The sequence below is a fragment of the Arachis stenosperma genome, chromosome 4 (genome assembly GCF_014773155.1).
Source record: "Arachis stenosperma cultivar V10309 chromosome 4, arast.V10309.gnm1.PFL2, whole genome shotgun sequence".
Lineage (NCBI taxonomy): Eukaryota > Viridiplantae > Streptophyta > Magnoliopsida > Fabales > Fabaceae > Arachis > Arachis stenosperma.
In genome coordinates this window covers 84,565,688-84,589,183 of record NC_080380.1, presented here as the reverse complement: position 1 = coordinate 84,589,183, position 23,496 = coordinate 84,565,688, and the positions used below count along the sequence as shown (strand labels likewise).

At 39.4% G+C, this 23,496-nt stretch overlaps 1 non-coding gene across 1 annotated transcript; it reads right to left on the bottom strand.

Annotated features, from left to right (window-relative positions):
• Window positions 1–19,088: 19,088 nt before the first annotated feature.
• Window positions 19,089–19,196, bottom strand: LOC130977878 (small nucleolar RNA R71). The gene has a single exon (XR_009085551.1). It is a non-coding gene; the product is annotated as a small nucleolar RNA R71 (small nucleolar RNA).
• Between the last annotated feature and the right edge of the window lie 4,300 nt (window positions 19,197–23,496).

Here is a 23,496-nt window from a genome sequence, read left to right as displayed (position 1 = left end):
TTAAGAACATTTTTCATTTAAGAAAGGTGATGGATTCATAGGACATTCATAACTTTAAGGCATAGACACTAAGACACTAATGATCATAAGACACAAACATAGATAAAACATAAAGCATAATTTTCGAAAAAAACAGAAAAATAAAGAACAAGGAGATTAAAGAACGGGTCCACCTTAGTGATGGCTTCTTGTTCTTCCTCTTGAAGATCTTATGGAGTGCTTGAGCTCCTCAATGTCTCTTCCTTGCCTTTGTTGCTCCTCTCTCATGATTCTTTGATCTTCTCTAATTTCATGGAGGAGGATGGAATGTTCTTGGTGCTCCACCCTTAGTTGTCCATGTTGGAACTCAATTCTCCTAGGGAGGTGTTGATTTACTCCCAATAGTTTTGTGGAGAAAAGTGCATCCATTGAGGTATCTGAGGGATTTCATGATGAGTGGGATCTCTTGTTTGCTCCATCCTTTTCTTAGTGATGGGCTTGTCCTCATCAATGAGGATGTCTCCCTCTATGTCAATTCCAACTGAATAACAGAGGTGACAAATGAGATGAGGAAAGGCTAACCTTGTCAAGATAGAGGACTTATCCGCCACCTTATAAAGTTCGTGGGCTATAACCTCATGAACTTCTACTTCCTCTCCAATCATGATGCTATGAATCATGATGGTCCGGTCTATAGTAACTTCGGACCGGTTGCTAGTGGGAATGATTGAGCGTTGGATAAACTCCAACCATCCCCTAGCCACGGGCTTGAGGTCATGCCTTCTCAGTTGGACCGGCTTCCCTCTTGAATCTCTCTTCCATTGAGCGCCCTCTTCACAAATGTCCATAAGGACTTGGTCCAACCTTTGATCAAAGTTGACCCTTCTAGTGTAAGGGTGTTCATCTCCTTGCATCATGGGCAAGTTGAATGCCAACCTTACATTTTCCGGACTAAAATCTAAGAATTTCCCCCGAACCATTGTAAGCCAATTCTTTGGGTTCGGGTTCACACTTTGATAATGGTTCTTGGTGATCCATGCATTGGCATAGAACTCTTGAACCTTAGATGCCATAAATGGTTATAGAAAAACAAAAAGCAATGCTTTTACCACACCAAACTTAGAGGGTTTGCTCGTCCTCGAGTAAAAGAAGAAAGAAGATAGTAGAAGAAGAAAAAATGGAGGAGATGGAGGTGGCTTTGTGGTTCGGCCAAAGGGAGAGAAGTAGTGTTTAGGTTATGTGAAAATGAGGTGGTGAAGATGGGTTTATATAGGAGTGGAGAGGGGTGTATAGTTCGGCCATTATGGGTGGGTTTGGGAGGGAAAGTGGTTTGAATTTGAATGGTGAGGTAGGTGGGGTTTTATGAAGGATTGATGTGAGTGGTGAAGAGAATGGTAGGATTTGATAGGTGAGGGGTTTTTGGGGAAGAGGTGTTGAGTTGATTGGTGAATGGGTGAAGAAGAGAGAGAGTGGTGGGGTAGGTTGGGATCCTGTGGGGTCTACAGATCCTGAGGTGTCAAGGAAAATTCATCCCTGCACCAAGTGGCGAGCAAAAATGCTCTTTATGCCAATTCTGGCGTTAAACGCGGGCTGGTGCCCATTTCTGGTATTTAATGCCAGCTTCTTGCCCTTTCCTGGCGTTTAACGCCAGTCTGGTGCCCCTTTCTGGCATTAAATGCCCAAAATGGTGCCAGACTGGGCATTAAACGCCCATTTGCTGCCCTTACTGGCATTTAAATGCCAGCAAGGTTTTCCTCCAGGGTGTGCTGTTTTTCTTTCTGTTTTTCATTCTATTTTTGCTTTTTCAATTGATTTTGTGACTTTCCATGATCATCAACCTACAGAAAACATAAAATAACAAAGGAAAATAGATAAATATAACATTGGGTTGCCTCCCAACAAGCGCTTCTTTAATGTCAGTAGCTTGACAGTGGGCTCGCATTGAACCTCACAGATACTCAGAGCAATGTTGGAACCTCCCAACACCAAACTTAGAGTTTGAATGTGGGGGTTCAACACCAAACTTAGAAGTTGGTTGTGGCCTCCCAACACCAAACTTAGAAGTTGGTTGTGGCCTCCCAACACTAAACTTAGAGTTTGACTGTGGGGGCTCTTTTTGACTCTGTTTTGAGAGAAGCTCTTCATGCTTCCTCTCCATGGTAACAGAGGGATATCCTTGAGCGTTAAACACAAGGGATTCCTCATTCACTTGAATGATCAATTCTCCTCTGTCAACATCAATCACAGCCTTTGATGTGGCTAGAAAGAGTCTGCCAAGGATGATGGATTCATCCATGCACTTCCCAGTCTCTAGGACTATGAAATCAGCAAGGATGTAATGGTCTTCAACCTTCACCAAAACATCCTCTACAAGTCCATAAGCTTGTTTTCTTGAATTGTCTGCCATCTCTAGTGAGATTCTTGCAGCTTTCACCTCAAAGATCCCTAGCTTCTCCATTACTGAGAGAGGCATGAGGTTTATGCTTGACCCTAGGTCACACAGAGCCTTCTCAAAGGTCATGGTGCCTATGGTACAAGGTATTGAAAACTTCCCAGGATCCTGTCTCTTTTGAGGTAATCTCTGCCTAGTCAAGTCATCCAGTTCTTTGGTGAGCAAAGGAGGTTCGTTCTCCCAAGTCTCATTACCAAATAACTTGTCATTTAGCTTCATGATTGCTACAAGGTACTTGGCAACTTGCCCTTCAGTGACATCTTCATCCTCTTCAGAGGAAGAATACTCATTAGAGCTCATGAATGGCAGAAGTAAATCCAATGAAATCTCTATGGTCTCATTATGAGCCTCAGATTCCCATGGTTCCTCATTAGGGAACTCATTGGAGGCCAGTGGACGTCCATTGAGGTCTTCCTCAGTGGCGATCACTGCCTCTTCCTCCTCTCCAAGTTCGGCCATGTGGGTCATGTTAATGGGCTTGCATTCTCCTTTTGGATTCTCTTCTGTATTGCTTGGAAGAGTACTAGGAGGGAGTTCAGTAATTTTCTTGCTCAGCTGTCCCACTTGTGCCTCCAAATTCCTAATGGAGGACCTTGTTTCAGTCATGAAACTTTGAGTGGTTTTGATTAGATCAGAGACCATGGTTGCTAAGTCAGAGTGGCTCTGCTTAGAATTCTCTGTCTGTTGCTGAGAATATGATGGAAAAGGCTTGCCATTGCTACACCTGATTCTTCCACCATTATTGTTGTTGAAACCTTGTTGAGGTCTCTATTGATCCTTCCATGAGAAATTTGGATGATTTCTCCATGAAGGATTATAGGTGTTTCCACAGGGTTCTCCCATGTAATTCACCTCTTCCATTGAAGGGTTCTCAGGATCATAAGCTTCTTCTTCAGATGAAGCATCCTTAGTACTGCCTGGTGCAGCTTGCATTCTAGACAGACATTGAGAGATCATATTGACTTGCTGAGTCAATATTTTGTTCTGAGCCAATATGGCATTCAGAGTATCAATCTCAAGAACTCCTTTCTTCTGATTCGTCCCATTGTTCACAGGATTCCTTTCAGAAGTGTACATGAATTGGTTATTTGCAACCATTTCAATGAGTTCTTGAGCTTCTGTAGGCGTCTTCTTCAGATGAAGAGATCCTCCAGCAGAGCTATCCAATGACATCTTGGACAGTTCAGACAGACCATCATAGAAGATACCTATGACGCTCCATTCAGAAAGCATGTCAGAAGGACACTTTCTGATCAATTGTTTGTATCTTTCCCAAGCTTCATAGAGGGATTCACCTTCCTTCTATCTGAAGGTTTGGACTTCCACTCTAAGCTTACTCAATTTTTGAGGTGGAAAAAACTTTGCCAAGAAGGCATTGACTAGCTTTTCCCAAGAGTTCAGGCTTTCCTTAGGTTGTGAGTCCAACCATATCCTAGCTCTGTCTCTTACAGCAAAAGGGAATAGCATAAGTCTGTAGACCTCAGGGTCAACCCCATTAGTCTTGACAGTGTCACAGATTTGCAAGAATTCAGCTAAAAACTGATGAGGATCTTCCAATGGAAGTCCATGGAACTTGCAATTCTGTTGCATTAGAGAAACTAATTGAGGCTTAAGCTCAAAGTTGTTTGCTCTAATGGCAGGGATAGAGATGCTTCTCCCATAAATGTCGGGAGTAGGTGCAGTAAAGTCACCCAGCACCTTCCTTGCATTGTTGGCATTGTTGTTATTTTCGGCTGCCATGCCTTCCTCTTGTTTGAAGATTTCTGTTAGGTCCTCTACAGAGAGTTGTGCCTTAGCTTCTCTTAGCTTTCGCTTCAAGGTCCTTTTAGGTTCAGGGTCAGCCTCAACAAGAATGCTTTTGTCTTTGCTCCTGCTCATATGAAAGAGAAGAGAACAAGAAAATATGGAATCCTCTATGTCACAGTATAGAGATTCCTTGAGGTGTCAGAGGAAAAGAAAAATAGAAGGAAGGGGTAGTAGAATTCAAACTTATCAAGAAAGACGGAGTTCGAATTGTGCATTGAGGAGGAGTGTTAGTCCATAAATAGAAGAATGTGAGAAGAGGGGAAGAAATTTTCGAAAATAAATTAAAAAGATTTTAAAAACATTTTGAAAAATTGATTGATGATTTTCGAAAACTAAGAGTGGGAAAGAAATAAAGTGATTTTGAAAAAGATTTTGAAATTAGAAATAAAAAATATATGATTGAAAACTATTTTGAAAAAGATGTGATTAAAAAGATATGATTGAAAAGTTATGGTTTTAAAAAGATATGATTGAGAAGATATGATTTGAAAAACAATTTAAAAAGATTTGATTTTGAAAATTAATGACTTGGCTAACAAGAAATTTAAAAGATATGATTCAGACATTAAATCTTTCTCAACAGAAAAGGCAACACACTTGAAATGTTGAATCAAATCATTAATTGTTAGCAAGTATTTTTGAAAATGGAAAGAAATTGATTTTGAAAAAGATTTGATTGAAAAGATATGATTTGAAAAAGATTTGATTTTGAAAAATTTTGAAAACTTGAAAAAAAATTTGAATTAAAAACAAAATCTTGCCTCTTGTGCCATCCTGGCGTTAAACGCCCAGAATGGTATCCATTTTGGCATTTAACGCCCAAAATGCTACCCTTTTGGGCATTTAAACTCCAGTTTTCCTTCTTCACTGGGCGTTTTGAACGCCCAGCTTTTTCTGTGTAATTCCTCTGCTGTATGTTCTGAATCTTCAATTCTCTGTATTATTGACTTGAAAAGACACAAATTAAAAATTTTTTGGATTTTTAATGATGAGGAATAATCAAAATGCAACTAAAATCAAATAAACAATACATGCAAGACACCAAACTTTGGAGTTTATATACTATTGACACTAACAAATTGAGAATGCATATGAGAAACAGTAAAACACACAAAACAAGAGAATTTAAAGATTAGAGCAAGTAAATACATCAAGAACAACTTGAAGATCAATGAAGACACATGAAGAATGCAAAAAGAACAGAAACATGCAATTGACACCAAACTTAAAATGAGACACTAGACTCAACAAGAAACACAAAATATTTTTGGTTTTTATGATTTTGTAATTTTTTTTGGTTTTTTCGAAAATTAAGTGAAAAAGAAAATAAGGATATCAAAATTCTTAATGAGAATTCCAGGAATCATGCAATGTTAGTCTAAAGCTTTAGTCTAAAGAAATTAGACATGGCTAGCCAAGCTTCAGCAGGACATTACATTCAAGAGCTAAATTGATGGGAATCAATCAGCTTTGGTGATGATAAGAACATCACCTTGAAACACTAGAATTCATTCTTAAGAACTTTAAAGAAAAATACCTAATCTAAGCATAATCTAAGCAACAAGATGAGCCGTCAATTGTCCAAACTCAAACAATCCCCGGCAACGGTGCCAAAAATTTGGTGCACAAAATTGTGATCATCAATGGCGCCATCAACATGGTACGCTCAATTGCAATCTCAACTCTTTATCACAACTTCGCACAACTAACCAGCAAGTGCACTGGGTCGTCCAAGTAATAAACCTTACGCGAGTAAGGGTCGATCCCACGGAGATTGTTGGTATGAAGCAAGCTATGGTCATCTTGTAAATCTCAGTCAGGCAGATTCAAATGGTTATGGATGATTTATGAATAAAGCATAAAATAAAGATAGAGATACTTATGTAATTCATTGGTGAGAATTTCAGATAAGCGTATGGAGATGCTTTGTCCCTTCCGTCTCTCTACTTTCCTACTGTTTTTATCCAATCCTTCTTACTCCTTTCCATGGCAAGCTGTATGTTGGGCATCACCGTTGTCAGTGGCTACAGTCCCGTCCTCTCAGCGAAAATGTTCAACGCGCTCTGTCATAGCACGGCTAATCATCTGTCGGTTCTCAATCAGGTTGGAATAGAATCTAGTGATTCTCTTGCGTCTGTCACTAACACCCAGCCTTCAGGAGTTTGAAGCTTATCACAGTCATTCAATCCTTGAATCCTACTCAGAATACCCTAGAAAAGGTTTAGACCTTCCGGATTCTCTTGAATGCCGCCATCAATTCTAGCTTATACCACGAAGATTCCGATTAAGGGATCCAAAAGATATCCACTCAATCTAAGGTAGAACGGAGGTGGTTGTCAGGCACACATTCATAGGTGAGAATGATGATGAGTGTCATAGATCATCACATTCATCAAGTTGAGGAACAAGTGATATCTTAGAACAAGAACAAGCTGAATTGAATAGAAGAACAATAGTAATTGCATTAATACTCGAGGTACAGCAGAGCTCCACACCTTAATCTATGGTGTGTAGAAACTCTACTGTTGAAATTACATAAGAACAAGGTCTAGGCATGGCCGTGAGGCCAGCCCCCAAAACGTGATCAAAAGATTCAAAGATCTAAAGATGAAAATACAATAACAAAAGGTCCTATTTGTAGAGAACTAGTAGCTTAGGGTTTATAAAGATGAGTAAATGACATAAAAATTCACTTCCGGGCCCACTTGGTGTGTGCTTGGGCTGAGCATTGAAGCTTTCATGTGTAGAGACTTTTCTTGGAGTTAAACGCCAGCTTTTGTGCCAGTTTGGGCGTTTAACTCCCATTCTTGTGCCAGTTCCGGCATTTAACGCCGGGCAGTTTTGAGCTGATTTGAAACGCCGGTTTGGGCCATTAAATCTCGGGCAAAGTATGGACTATTATATATTGCGGGAAATCCCAGAATGTCTACCTTCCAACGCAATTGAGAGCGCATCAATTGGGCTTCTATAGCTCTAGAAAATTCACTTCGAGTGCAGGGAGGTCAGAATCCAACAGCATCTGCAGTCCTTTTCAGCCTCTGAATCAGATTTTTGCTCAGGTCCCTCAATTTCAGGCAGAAAATACCTGAAATCACAGAAAAACACACAAACTCATAGTAAAGTCCAGAAAAGTAAATTTTAACTAAAAACTAATAAAAATATAATAAAAACTAACTAAAACATACTAAAAACAATGCCAAAAAGCGTATAAATTATCTGCTCATCAATGTCCATTGGTCTTAACATTGTAGGTTCCACTTCCTTTGGCTCCTCCATGATGATTTCCATCTTTTGACAACTTTCTTCAATTTCCTCTTGTTTGCTGACTTCTTGCAACTCTTCCTCATTGATCAAGTCATGTGTTGGAGATTGCGCACCCTCCTCAACATCGGTCTCACATTTAATGGAGGAAGCTTCAACAAGATCAACATTGTCGCTTGATGTAGAGTTGTCTTCAATGATGGAACGTCTTTCTTGTTCAACCTCCCCTAGGTTTTCTTCTACTTCTTCTTCTTCAACAATCTCCATCTCTTCCGTTCGCTGCAAGGCACACTCTATTTCCTTGTGCTCAACTTGAGACTCTAAAATCTCCCTCATACTTCCCTATTTGGTCGCTTTTTCACAATCATTCGTGGACATATTTTGCTTGTGGCATGAATCCCATGAGTCTAACTTTTGACGGATGGTTGCTTGAAGCCGATGCATTGCTTCCTTGAGATGATCCTTTGACTTTTGTTCCTCTTCACTAACATAAGTAGGATCATATGGCTCTTGGATTGATGGACATGGATATTCTTCCATGGAGGGTTGTGATGGAAAGGAGAGTTCATCATGTGGTTGGAAAGGATGTTCACCAAAGCTTGGAGGTTGGAAGGTGTTTTGGTTGTTGGTAGGAGGTAGAAGTCTATAGGACATAAGTTCTTGGAGGGTAGAGGTAAAACTAGTGAGTGCGGTTTGGAGCTCTTCTTGCTCTTGAGGAATGATACCAAGTGTAAAGATGTTGGAGTGGTGGTGATTCAATGGTTGCTTGCTCATAATTATCACAAGGATATGCATAGGGAAAATATAGATTAGGATTGTATGGAGGCAATTGGTGGAAATAGGATTGAAAGTATGGTGGTTGGAATGATGGTGTTTGAGGACTATATTGGGAGTATGGTGCATGGAATGATGGTGGTTGAGTGGAATAGTCATGATAAGAACCATTATATCCATTGGAATGATATGCATTGTAGGAGGGATTACCATCATAGTAGCTTGAATAAGGAGGTTGCCATGGTGATTGCTCATATGGATGTGGCTCCCTTCTCAAAACTTCATCTCTCCCATAATGTGAGCCATCATTCAAGTTTTCATCACCTACAACATAGTCATAACTATATCCAAAACCACAAGGGTGAGAATTCATAGTGGCAAATAAAAACAAAACTAATAGAGTCCTAAAACTAATAGAAACTAACAAACAAGAAAAAGACAAACATATTCACAATATTCACATATTTACATTAATCAAAAACATGGCACCCATGTGCATTCCCCGGCAACGGTGCCATTTTGATGATTGGATTTTTGCCGGTATAGAAATTATCAAGTAACCAATCGTAGTATAGTCTAAACTGACACAAAATCCATCATCAAACAAATCAAATCAATAACCGATAGAGTTAGTCCCAAGTCATTTTCTGAAAGAATGCTACAAGGATGCATGTTATTGATTAAGTGGTCTTTTGTGGTTTGAAGAGTGCGGCATAAAAGTACTAACAAAGGTGAACAACAATCAATCAATATTAAAGGCCTTGGCCAAGGTTGAACATTGGAATTTCCATCACTATAGCTTTCTTCAATTGTGATAACAATGGAATATTGCTTCACTTAGTTAACCCCTAATCATAGAGGAAAGTCAAGTAAAAGTAACTAACTTGAGTCACAAGCACTAGTCTTACCCTAGGGAAGTCTAGCTTTAGTGCACTCCAAGTCAATTAGCAATTCTCAATTCTCAATCAACAATTGACATCCATTATTCAAGTGTCTCCAATGACTCAACCACTAGGCCAAGTGAGCGAATGCTACTCCATATCTAAAGTTGGCATTTTGTCAAACATTTGGAGAGCAAGAATGAAAGACATAGTAGAATTGAGAAGAAACTTAGAATCAAAGTAATTCAATACAAGAGATTAACAACAATTAACAATGAACAATAATGAAAATAAAATCTCCAATGCATTAATAGAATCCAAAACAACAAAGTTAAATCTAAGATCTATGAGGATTGAACAATTACAAGCACTAATTGAGATTAGAGAAAAGGGTCTATAAAATGAACAAAGTAAATTGAGAGTTGCAATGGATCTCACCAAGGAATGGTTGAGAGTTGAAAAAATGAAGATGAACCCTAGAGAGAGGTTGGAGTCTCTCTCTCTACAAATGTAACTAACTAAAAATATCTAAAAAAGTGTAAAAATGAGTGTATTGATGTGAATGTGTTAATCCCCTTCAATCCTTGGTTCTTATATGCAGTTTGGCGCCAATGCTAGTTGCAGAAGCCCTCTAAAATCGCCAGGCACGTGTTGCAGTAATAGAATCACGTGCGGACTGCGACGCATGCGTGCACGGTACGCGTACGCGTCCCTGGCCGATTTAGCGATGTGCATGCGAGCGCCTTGTGCGCGTGTGCGTCCTTGGCCGAGATCAATTCTTTGGCTTTTTGTGCTTCTCTCCACTTGCATGCTTCCTTCCTTTCTCCTTTGATCCATGCTTAGCCTATTTTAACCTGAGATTACTAGGAAACACATCAAGGCATCTTATGGAATCAAGGATGAATTAAAATTATCAAATTAAAGGCCTAAAAAGCATGTTTTTACATTCAAGCACAAATATGGGAGAGATTACAAAATCATGCTAATTCATTGGCTAAATGTGAGAAAAGGTTGATAAAATGCTCTAAATCTAACACAAGATAAACCCTAAATACAGGGTTTATCAGTTGTGCACTGGCTTTCTTGACATCAAGTTCGATCTTATTGGAGGAGTACTCTATAATTCTAGATTCCCATGGAGGTTCAGTAACTCTAAATCTTCAACCACTTCTTCCTCTACAACTATTATAGCTTCCTCCACTTTTTCCAATACAAAGCCATGTTTCTCATTATCCATCGGAGTTTCTAGTGTCTCCTTCATGCTACACTCTTCTTTTGATTCTCCATATGTAGGCATGGGAGTACTTTGAGTGTTCAAATATTGGGAAGCTAATCGGTTTACTACATCAATCAAGGCAGTCGCGAATTCTAGTACTCCCCGTTTCATCTCTCTTTGCCCTTGAAGAAGAACACCAATAGTGTCATGCATTGAAGATTGGGGTGGATGTGAGGGTTTATTACTTGGGAGGAAGGGTTCATGATAAGAGGGTGGTTCCTCATAATAAGGATTTGGTGGTTCATCACTCTCTATCTTTTCCACTTGTTGCACCACACACTTCAGTTCCTTGTTCTCAAATTGAGATTCTTTAGCCATGAGAACTCCGGGTGCCATTCGACTTACCGCTCGGTCCAATTGATGAAGGGTTGCTTGAAATTGATCCATTGTTTCCTTGAGACGATCCCTTGACTCTTGTTCTGCTCGGATATCATAAATAGGATCATAAGGTTCTTGGATTGATGGATATGTGATGAGCGGATATTTTATACACTTTTTGGGGGTAATTTCATGTAGATTTTAGTATGTTTTAATTAGTTCTTAATAGAATTTTATTAGTTTTTAAGCAAAAATCATATTTATAGACTTTACTATGAGTGTGTGTATTTTTCTGTGATTTCAGGTATTTTCTGGCTGAAATTGAGGAAGTTGAGCAAAAATCTGACTTAGGCTGAAAAAGGACTGCTGATGCTGTTGGATCCTGACCTCCCTTCACTCGAAATGGATTTTCTGGAGCTACAGGAGTCCAATTGGCGCGATCTCAACGGCGTTGGAAAGTAGACATCCAGGGCTTTCCAGCAATATATAATAGTCCATACTTGGCGCGAAGATAGACGACGTAACTTGGCGTTGAACGCCAAGTACATGCTGCTGTCTGGAGTTAAACGCCAAAAAAACGTCATGATCCGGAGTTGAACGCCCAAAACACGTCATAAATTGGAGTTCAACTCCAAGAAAAGCCTCTACTCGTGGATAGCTTTAGTCTCAGCCCCAGCACACACCAAGTGGGCCCCAGAAGTAGATTTCTGCACCAATTATCTTAGTTTACTCATATTCTGTAAACCTAGGATACTAGTTTACTATTTAAACAACTTTTAGAGAATTATTCTGTACCTTATGACATTTTCAGATCTGAATTACATACTTTTTGACGGCATGAGTCTCTAAACTCCATTGTTGGGGGTGAGGAGCTCTGCAGCGTCTCGATGAATTAATACAATTCCCTTATTTTCCATTCAAACACGCTTGTTCTTATCTAAGATGTTCATTCGCGCTTAATTATGGAGAAGGTGATGATCCGTGACACTCATCACCTTCCTCAACCCATGAACGTGTGCCTGACAACCACCTCCGTTCTACATCAGATTGAATGAGTATCTCTTAGATTCCTTAATCAGAATCTTCGTGGTATAAGCCGGATTGATGGCGGCATTCATGAGAATCCGGAAAGTCTAAACCTTGTCTGTGGTATTCCGAGTAGGATTCTGGGATTGAATGACTGTGACGAGCTTCAAACTCCTGAAGGCTGGGCGTTAGTGACAGACGCAAAAGAATCAATGGATTCTATTCCAACCTGATTGAGAACCGACAGATGATTAGCCGTGCTGTGACAGAGCATAGGAACGTTTTCACTGAGAGGATGGGAAGTAGCCATTGACAACGGTGACACCCTACATAGAGCTTGCCATGGAAGGAGCCTTGCGTGTGTTGAAGGATTTCAAGGAAGAGTTGAAGTTCAAAGGACAAAGCATCTCCAAAACTCCAACATATTCCCCATTACTGCACAACAAGTAACAACTATTTATTTTATGCCCCTTTTTACTTTATACGAGGCTAAAGAACTCTATTGGTATCCTGATTAAGATCAATAAAATAAACATAGCTTGCTTCAAACCAATAATCTCCATGGGATCGACCCTTACTCACGTAAGGTATTACTTGGACGACCCAGTGCACTTGCTGGTTAGTGGTACGGACTGCAAATTCATGCACCAAGTTTTTGGTGCCGTTGCCGAGGATTATTCGAGTTTGAACAACTAAAGGTTTATTTTATTTCTTAGATTAGGAATAATTTATTTTTATTTTTATTGTTATAGAGTCATTAAATCTTGATAGGATAGTTTCTTTTCAAAAATTTCTTTTCAAAATTTATTATTTTTCTTAATTAATTGCTAATTTTCGTGAGTCTAGTGTTTTGTTCTAAGTTTGGTGTCAATTACATGTCTTATATTTTTCTTTAAAATTTTCGACTTGTGTTCTTTGTTCTTCATTGATCTTCAAGTTGTTCTTGTTTATCTTTTTTGTTGATCTTGAGTTTTTCTTGCTTTGTGATTTTCTTGTTTCACTTGTGTTCTTTTTAAAAAACATTAATTGGAACATTCAGAACAAGTGTTACATTTACTCCCAATTGGCTAGAGTATTGGCTTATATTCTTGATAATTGGGTATACGCTTTGGAACCTTTTTCAAAAATAAATTTTCTTTGATTGAATCTTGTGCCAAACTTTAAGTTTGGTGTTTTCTTGTTAATCTTTTTATAATTTTCGAAAATTTTATTAAAGTTTTCTAAAAATCTTAAGTTTGGTGTTCTTCCTTTTGTTCTTGATGTTCTTGTGAATCTTCAAGGTGTTCTTGAGTTTTTCTTGTGTCTTGATCTTAAAATTTTTAAGTTTGGTGTTCCTTGGTGTTTTCCCTCCAAAAATTTTCGAAAATAAGGAGCATTAGATCTAAAAATTTTAAGTCTTGTGTCTTTTGTGTGTTTTTCTCTTTCATCACAAAATTCAAAATTCAAAAAAATTATATTTTCTAACTAATTTTGAACTTCTTTTTTGGAAAATTTTATATAAAAATTCGAATTTCAATTTCAAAATATTTCCAATTTCTTTTATTTATTTCGTTTTTTATTTTTAATTCAAAAAAAAAATCAACATATAAATTATCCCTTGTATTTCATCATGGAAGCAAGTAGGAATGAACAGTCCAAGAGGACTCTGGGGTCATATGCTAACCCCACTACTGCTTCATATGGGAGTAGTATCTGTATACCCTCCATTGGAGTTAGTAGCTTTGAGTTGAATCCTCGGCTCATTATCATGGTGCAGCAAAATTGTCAGTATTCTGGTCTTCCACATGAAGAACCTACAGAGTTTCTGGCACAATTTTTGCAAATTGCTGACACAGTACATGATAAGGAAGTGGATCAGGATGTCTACAGATTATTACTGTTTCCATTTGCTGTAAAAAATCAAGCTAAGAGGTGGTTAAATAACCAGCCTAAGAACAGCATAAAAACATGGAAGCAGCTGTCAGAAAAATTCCTGAATCACTATTTCCCTCCAAAACGGATGACACAGCTAAGGCTAAGCATCCAAGGCTTCAAACAAGGAGATAATGAATCTCTTTATGATGCCTGGGAGAGATACAGAGAGATGCTAAGAAAATGCCCCTCTGAAATGTTTTCAGAATGGGTGCAATTAGACATCTTCTACTATGGGCTTACAGAAAAAGCTCAGATTTCTCTAGACCACTCAGCTGGTGGATCTATACATATGAGAAAAACAATTGAAGAAGCTCAAGAGCTTATTGATACAGTTGCCAGAAATCAACATCTGTACCTAAGTAGTGAATCTTCCATGAAAGAAGAAGCTAAAACAATAACTGCTGAACTCAGTCCGGTGGATCAGGCTAATGAATTCAATCAGCAATCAGACTTTCTAACTCAGCAGCTAGCCGAATTCAAGGAAATATTACAGGAAACAAGAATGGCTAACAGGAATATGGAAGTACAATTAAAGCAGACAGAAAAGCAACTGTCAAAACAAATAGCAGAAGAATGCCAAGCAGTTCAATTAAGAAGTGGGAAAACATTAAATACCTCACTTCAAAGCAGCAGGAAACCAAGAAATGAACAAATGGCTACTCAAAATCCCTCTGAGGACAGTCAGAGCCCAGAGAGGAATAAAGCTGGCACTGAACGCCCAGACCATGCTCATTCCTGGCGTTCAACGCCAGAAACAAGCATAAATCCGGCGTTGAACGCCCAAAGGGAGCATGGTTCTGGCATTCAAACGCTAGTAACAAACAAGGAAGTGGCGTCTAACGCCACTCCAGCTCCCACCACTGGCATTCAAATGCCAGTGGGGAATCAGTCACATACAAGTGCTGATAACAACCCTTCTAAAAAGGCTTCCCGACTCACTTCTGTAGGTAATAAACCTGCAGCAACTAAGGTTGAGGAATACAAAGCCAAAATGCCTTATCCTCAAAAACTCTGCCAAGCGGAACAGGATAAGCAATTTGCCCGCTTTGCAGACTATCTCAGGACTCTTGAAATAAAGATTCCGTTTGCAGAAGCACTTGAGCAAATACCCTCTTATGCTAAGTTCATGAAAGAGATCTTAAGTCATAAGAAGGATTGGAGGGAAACTGAAAAAGTTTACCTCACTGAAGAATGCAGTGCAGTCATTCTGAAAAGCTTACCTGAGAAGCTTAAAGATCCTGGGAGCTTTATGATACCATGCACATTAGAGGGCACTTGCACCAAGCAAGCTTTATGTGATCTTGGGGCAAGTATCAACCTAATACCTGCATCTACTATCAGAAAGCTTGGTTTAACTGAAGAAATCAAACCAACCAGGATATGTCTTCAACTTGCTGATGGGTCCATTAAATACCCATCAGGCGTGATTGAGGACATGATTGTCAAGGTTGGGCCATTTGCCTTTCCTACTGACTTTGTGGTGCTGGAAATGGAGGAGCACAAGAGTGCAACTCTCATTCTAGGAAGACCTTTCCTAGCAACTGGCCGAATCCTCATTGACGTCCAAAAAGGGGAAGTAACCTTGAGAGTCAATGAGGAGGAGTTCAAGTTGAATGTTGTCAAAGCCATGCAACATCCAGACACCTGATGAGCGGATAATTTGTACGCTTTTTGGCATTGTTTTTAGTATGTTTTTAGTAGTTTGAGTTGAGTTTTTAGTATATTTTTATTAGTTTTTAGTTAAAATTCACTTTTCTGGACTTTACTATGAGTTTGTGTGTTTTTCTGTGATTTCAGGTATTTTCTGGCTGAAATTGAGGGACCTGAGCAAAAATCTGATGCAGAGACTGAAAAGGACTGCAGATGCTGTTGGATTCTGACCTCCCTGCACTCGAAGTGGATTTTCTGGAGCTACAGAAGCCCAATTGGCGCACTCTTAACGGCGTTGGAAAGTAAACATCCTGGGCTTTCCAGCAATATATGATAGTCCATACTTTGCCCAAGATTTGATGGCCCAAACCGGCGTTCAAAGTCACCTTCAGAATTCCCAGCGTTAAACGCCGGAACTGGCACCTAAATGGGAGTTAAACGCCCAAACTGGCATAAAAGCTGGCGTTTAACTCCAAGAAGAGTCTCTACACGAAAAATGCTTCATTGCTCAGCCCAAGCACACACCAAGTGGGCCCGGAAGTGGATTTTTATGTCATTTACTCATTTCTGTACACCCTAGGCTACTAGTTTTCTATATATAGGACCTTTTACTATTGTATTTTAAAATCTTCTGATCTTTGGAACCTTTTTCTTTAGATCTTTTGATCACTTTGGGAGGCTGGCCATTTGGCCATGCCTAGACCTTGTTCTTATGTATTTTCAACGGTGGAGTTTCTACACACCATAGATTAAGGTGTGGAGCTCTGCTGTACCTCGAGTATTAATGCAATTATTATTGTTCTTCTATTCAATTCCGCTTGATCTTTGTCCAAGATATCACTTGTTCTTCAACTTGATGAATGTGATGATCCGTGACACTCATCATCATTCTCACTTATGAACAAAGTGACTGACAACCACTTCTGTTCTACAAGCAATAAGGCTCTAGTGAATATCTCTTTGATTCCTGATACACGATGCATGGTTGATCGCCTGACAACCGAGTGCTCGCCTGACAACCGAGCCAGCCATTCCGTGAGATCAGAGTCTTCGTGGTATAGGCGAGAACTGATGGCGGCATTCAAGAGAATCCGGAAGGTCTAACCTTGTCTGTGGTATTCTGAGTAGGATTCAATGATTGAATGACTGTGACATGCTTCAAACTCCTAGCAGGCGGGGCGTTAGTGACAGACGCAAAAGAATCAATGGATTCTATTCCGGCCTGAACGAGAACCGACAGCTGATTAGCCTATGCTGTGACAGAGCATAGGAACGTTTTCACTGAGAGGATGGGAGGTAGCCACTGACAACGGTGAAACCCTTGCATAAGCTTGCCATGGAAAGGAGTAAGAAGGATTGGATGAAGACAGTAGGAAAGCAGAGAGACGGAAGGGAAGGCATCTTCATACGCTTATCTGAAGCTCTCACCAATGATATACATAAGTACCTCTATCTTTATCTTTATGTTTCATTCATCATCTATACCCAATTGAGTCTGCCTAACTAAGATTTACAAGGTGACCATAGCTTGCTTCATACCAACAATCTCTGTGGGATCGACCCTTACTCGCGTAAGGTTTATTACTTGGACGACCCAGTGCACTTGCTGGTTAGTTGTGCGAAGTTGTAATGATCACGATTTCGCGCACCAAGTTTTTGGCGCCGTTGCCGGGGATTGTTTTGAGTATGGACAACTGACGGTTCGTCTTGTTGCTTAGATTAGGTATTTTTCAGAGTTCTTAAGAATGAATTCTAGTGTTTCAAGGTGATGTTCTTATCATCACCAAAGCTGATTGATTCTTATCAATTTAGCTCTTGAATGCAATGTCCTACTGAAGCTTGGCTAGCCATGTCTAATTCCTTTAGACTAAAGCTTTAGACTAACATTGCATGATTCCTGGAATTCTCATTAAGAATTTTGATACCTTTATTTTCTTTTCCACTTAATTTTCGAAAAATCCAAAAAAATTTACAAAATCATAAAAACCAAAAATATTGTATGTTTCTTGTTTAAGTCTAGTGTCTCATTTTAAGTTTGGTGTCAATTGCATGTTTCTGTTCTTCTTGCATTTTTTGAATTTATGCATGTGTCCTCATTAATCTTCAAGTTGTTCTTGATGATTTCCTTGCTCTGATCTTTAAATTCTCTTGACTTGAGTGTTTTGTTGTTTCTCATATGCATTCTCATTTTGTTAGTGTCAGTAGTATACAAACTGCTAAGTTTGGTGTCTTGCATGCATTGTTATTTGATTTTAGTTGCATTTTGATTATTCCTCATTATTAAAAATCCAAAAATATTTTTAATTTGTGTCTTTTCAAGTCAATAATACAGAGAATTAAAGATTCAGAACATACAGCAGAGGAATTATACAGAAAAAGCTGGGCGTTCAAAACGCCCAGTAAAGAAGGACAGACTGGCGTTTAAACACCAGCCAGGGTGCCTGGTTGGGCGTTTAACGCCCAAAAGGGTAGAGTTTTGGGCGTTAAACGCCAGAATGTGCACCATTCTGGGCGTTTAACGCCAGGATGGCACAAGGGGGAAGATTTTGTTTTCAAATCAATTTTTTTTCAAGTTTTCAAAGTTTTTCAAAATCAAATCTTTTTCAAATCATATCTTTTCAATCAAATGTTTTCAAAATCAATTTCTTTCCTTTTTCAAAGATACTTGCTAACAATTAATGATTTGATTGAACATTCCAAGTATGTTGCCTTTTCTGTTGAGAGAGGTTTAATGTTTGAATCATATCTTTTCTTGATAGGCAAGTCATTAATTTTTAAAATCAAATCTTTTTAAAATGTTTTTCAAATCATATCTTCTCAATCACATCTTTTTAAAAGCATAACTTTTCAATCATATCTTTTTAATCACATCTTTTTCAAAATAGTTTTCAATCATATCTTTTTAACTTCTAATTTCAAAATCTTTTTCAAAAATTACTTGATCTCTTTCTCACTCTTGATTTTCGAAAATAAATTAGTGTTTTTCAAAATGTTTTCAAAATCTTTTACTTAATTTTCGAAAATTACTTCCCTTCTTCTCACATCCTTTTATTTATGGACTAACACTATTCCTTAATGCAAAATTCGAACTCCATCTTCTTTGATAAGTTCGAATTTTCTACTTCTGCCTTCTATTTTTCTTTTCCTCTGACACCTCAAGGAATCTCTATACTGTGACATAGAGGATTCCATATTTTCTTGTTCTCTTCTCTTTCATATGAGCAGGAGCAGAGACAAAGGCATTCTTGTTGAAGCTGACCCTGAACCTGAAAGGACCCTGAAGCGAAAGCTAAGAGAAGCTAAGGCACAACTCTCTGTAGAGGACCTAACAGAAATCTTCAAGGAAGAAGAACCCATGGCAGCTGAGAACAACAACAATGCAAGGAAGGTGCTGGGTGACTTTACTGCACTTAGTCCCGACTTCTATGGGAGAAGCATCTCTATCCCTGCCATTGGAGCAAACAACTTTGAGCTTAAGCCTCAATTAGTTTCTCTAATGCAACAAAATTGCAAGTTCCATGGACTTCCATTGGAAGATCCTCATCAGTTTTTAGCTGAATTCTTGCAAATCTGTGACACTGTCAAGACTAATGGGGTTGACCCTGAGGTCTACAGACTTATGCTATTCCCTTTTGCTGTAAGAGACAGAGCTAGAATATGGTTGGACTCACAACCTAAAGAAAGCCTGGACTCATGGGAAAAGCTAGTCAATGCCTTTTTGGCAAAGTTCTTTCCACCTCAAAAATTGAGTAAGCTTAGAGTGGAAGTCCAAACCTTCAGACAGAAGGATGGAGAATCCCTCTATGAAGCTTGGGAAAGATACAAACAATTGATCAGAAAGTGCCCCTCTGACATGCTTTCTGAATGGAGCATCATAGGTATTTTCTATGATGGTCTCTCTGAACTATCCAAGATGTCTTTGGATAGCTCTGTTGGAGGATCTCTTCATCTGAAGAAGACGCCTACAGAAGCTCAAGAGCTAATTGAAATGGTTGCAAATAACCAATTCATGTACACTTCTGAAAGAAATCTTGTGAACAATGGGACTAATCAGAAGAAAGGAGTTCTTGAGATTGATACTCTGAATGCCATTCTGGCTCAGAACAAGATATTGACTCAACAAGTCAATTTGATTTCTCAAAGTCTGTCTGGAATGCAAAATGCACCAAGCAGTACTAAGGATGCTTCATCTGAAGAAGAAGCTTATGATCCTGAGAACCCTTCAATGGAAGAGGTGAATTACCTAGGAGAACCCTATGGAAACACCTATAATTCTTCATGGAGAAATCACCCAAATTTCTCATGGAAGAATCAAGAGAGACCTCAACAAGGTTTCAACAACAATAATGGTGGAAGAAACAGGTTTAGCAATGGCAAGCCTTTTCCATCATCTTCTCAGCAACAGACAGAGAATTCTAAGCAGAACTCCTCTGACTTAGCAACCATGGTCTCTGATCTAATCAAAACCACTCAAAGTTTCATGACTGAAACAAGGTCCTCCATTAGGAACTTGGAGGCACAAGTGGGACAGCTGAGCAAGAAAGTTACTGAACTCCCTCCAAGTACTCTTCCAAGCAACACAGAAGAAAATCCAAAAGGAGAGTGCAAGGCCATCAACATGGCCGAATTTGGAGAGGAAGGAGAGGAAGTGAACGCCACTGAGGAAGACCTCAATGGGCGTGCACTGACCTCCACTGAGTTCCCCAATGAGGAACCATGGGAATCTGAGGCTCAGAATGAGACCATAGAGATTCCATTGGACTTACTTCTGCCTTTCATGAGCTCGGATGAGTATTCCTCCTCTGAAGAGGATGAGTATGTCACTGAAGAGCAAGTTGCTAAATACCTTGGAGCAATCATGAAGCTAAATGACAAGTTATTCGGAAATTAGACTTGGGAGAATGAACCTCCTTTGCTCACCAAAGAACTGGATGACTTGTCTAGGCAGAAATTACCTCAAAAGAGACAAGACCCTGGGAAGTTTTCAATACCTTGCACCATAGGCACCATGACCTTCAAGAAGGCTCTGTGTGACTTAGGGTCAAGTGTAAACCTCATGCCTCTCTCTGTAATGGAGAAGCTAGGGATCTTTGAGGTGCAAGCTGCAAGAATCTCACTAGAGATGGCGGACAATTCAAGAAAACAAGCTCATGGACTTGTAGAGGATGTTTTGGTGAAGATTGAAGACCATTACATCCCTGCTGATTTCATAGTCCTAGAGACTGGGAAGTGCATGGATGAAACCATCATCCTTGGCAGACCCTTCCTAGCCACAGCAAAGGCTGTGATTGATGTTGATGGAGGTGAACTAATCATTCAAGTGAATGAAGAATCCTTTGTGTTTAAGGCTCAAGGATATCCCTCTGTCACCATGGAGAGGAAGCATGAAGAGCTTCTCTCAAATCAGAGTCAAGCAGAGCCCCCACAGTCAAACTCTAAGTTTAGTGTTGGGAGGCCACAACCAAACTCTAAGTTTGGTGTTGAACCCCCACATTCAAACTCTATGTTTGGTGTTGGGAAGTTCCAACATTGCTCTGAGTATCTGTGAGGCTCCATGAGAGCCCTCTGTCAAGCTACTGACATTAAAGAAGCGCTTGTTGGGAGGCAACCCAATGATTATATTTTATCTATTTTCTTTTGTTATTTTATGTTTTTTGTAGGTTGATGATCATAAGAAGTCACAAAATCAATTGAAAAAGCAAAAACAGAATGAAAAACAGGAAGAAAAATAGCACACCCTGGAGGAAGAACCTACTGGCGTTTAAACGCCAGTAAGGCTAGCAGATGGGCGTTTAACGCCCAGTCTGGCACCATTCTGGGAGTTTAACGCCAGAAAAGGGCACCAGACTGGCGTTAAACGCCAGTAAAGGGCAACAACCTGGCGTTAAACGCCAGAAGTGGGCACCAGCCCGGCGTTTAACGCCAGAATTGGCTCAAAACGTGATTTTGAATGCCATTTGGTGCAGGGATGACTTTTTCTTGACACCTCAGGATCTGTGGACCCCACAGGATCCCCACCAACACCCCACCACCATCTTTCTTCTTCACCCATTCACCAATCACCTCAATACCTCTTCCCCAAAAACCCTTCACCTATCAAATCCCATCTTTCTCTTTACCACTCACATCCATCCTTCATAAAACCCCACCTACCTCACCATTCAAATTCAAACCACTTACCCTCCCAAACCCACCCATAATGGCCGAACCACAAAGCCACCTCCATCTCCTCTATTTCTTCTTCTACTCTCTTCTTTCTACTTTTGCTCGAGGACGAGCAAACCTTTTAAGTTTGGTGTGGAAAAAGCATTGCTTTTTGTTTTTCCATAACCATTTATGGCATCCAAGGCCGGAGAAACCTCTAGAAAGAGGAAAGGGAAGGCAAAAGCTTTCACCTCCGAGTCATGGAAGATGGAGAGATTCATCTCAAGGGTGCATCAAGACCACTTCTATGAAGTTGTGGCCATGAAGAAGGGTCAACTTTGATCAAAGGTTGGACCAAGTCCTCATAGACATCTGTGAAGAGGGTGCCCAATAGAAGAGAGATTCAAGAGGGAAGCCGGTTCAACTGAGAAGGCATGACCACAAGCCCATCACTAAGAAAAGGATGGAGCAAACAAGAGACCCCTCTCATCATGAGATCCCTGAGATGCCTCGAGGGATGCACTTCCCTCCACAAGACTATTGGGAGCAAATTAACACCTCCCTAGGAGAATTGAGTTCCAACATGGGACAACTAAGGGTGGAGCACCAAGAACATTCCATCCTCCTCCATGAAATTAGAGAAGATCAAAGAATCATGAGAGAGGAGCAACAAAGACAAGGAAGAGACATTGAGGAGCTCAAGCACTCCATAAGACCTTCAAGAGGAAGAACAAGCCGCCATCACTAAGGTGGACCCGTTCTTTAATCTCCTTGTTCTTTATTCTCTTGTTTTTCGAAATTTTCATGCTTATGTTTGTCTATGTTTGTGTCTTATGATCATTAGTGTCTTAGTGTCTATGCCTTAAAGTTATGAATGTCCTATGAATCCATCACCTTTCTTAAATGAAAACTGTTTTTATCACAAAAGAACAAGAAGTACAGGATTTCAAATTCATCTTTAAAACTAGCTTAATTAGTTTGATGTGGTGACAATACTTTTTGTTTTCTGAATGTATGCTTAAACAGTGCATATGTCTTTTGAATTTGTTGTTCATGAATGTTAAAATTGTTGGCTCTTGAAAGAATGATGAAAAAGGAGACATGTTACTGAGGATCTGAAAAATCATAAAAATGATTCTTGAAGCAAGAAAAAGCAGTGAATACAAAAAAGAAGGGAAAAGAAACGAAAAAAAAAGAGAAGGGAGAAAAAGAAAATGAAAGAAAGAAAGTTGTGATCCAAGGCAAAAAGAGTGTGCTTAAGAACCCTGGACACCTCTAATTGGGGACTCTAGCAAAGCTGAGTCACAATCTGAAAAGGTTCACCCAATTATGTGTCTGTGGCATGTATGTATCCGGTGGTAATACTGGAAGACAGAGTGCTTTGGGCCACGGCCAAGACTCAATAAGTAGCTGTGTTCAAGAATCATCATACTTAACTAGGAGAATCAATAACACTATCTGGATTCTGAGTTCCTAAAGAAGCCAATCATTCTGAATTTCAAAGGATAAAGTGAGATGCCAAAACTGTTCGGAGGCAAAAAGCTACTAGTCCCGCTCATCTAATTTGGAGCTAAGTTTCATTGATAATTTGGAGTCTATAGTATATTCTCTTCTTTTTATCTTATTTGATTTTCATTTGCTTGGGGACAAGCAACAATTTAAGTTTGGTGTTGTGATGAGCGGATAATTTGTACGCTTTTTGGCATTGTTTTTAGTATGTTTTTAGTAGTTTGAGTTGAGTTTTTAGTATATTTTTATTAGTTTTTAGTTAAAATTCACTTTTCTGGACTTTACTATGAGTTTGTGTGTTTTTCTGTGATTTCAGGTATTTTCTGGCTGAAATTGAGGGACCTGAGCAAAAATCTGATCCAGAGACTGAAAAGGACTGCAGATGCTGTTGGATTCTGACCTCCCTGCACTCGAAGTGGATTTTCTGGAGCTACAGAAGCCCAATTGGCACGCTCTCAACAGCGTTGGAAAGTAGACATCCTGGGCTTTCCAGCAATATATGATAG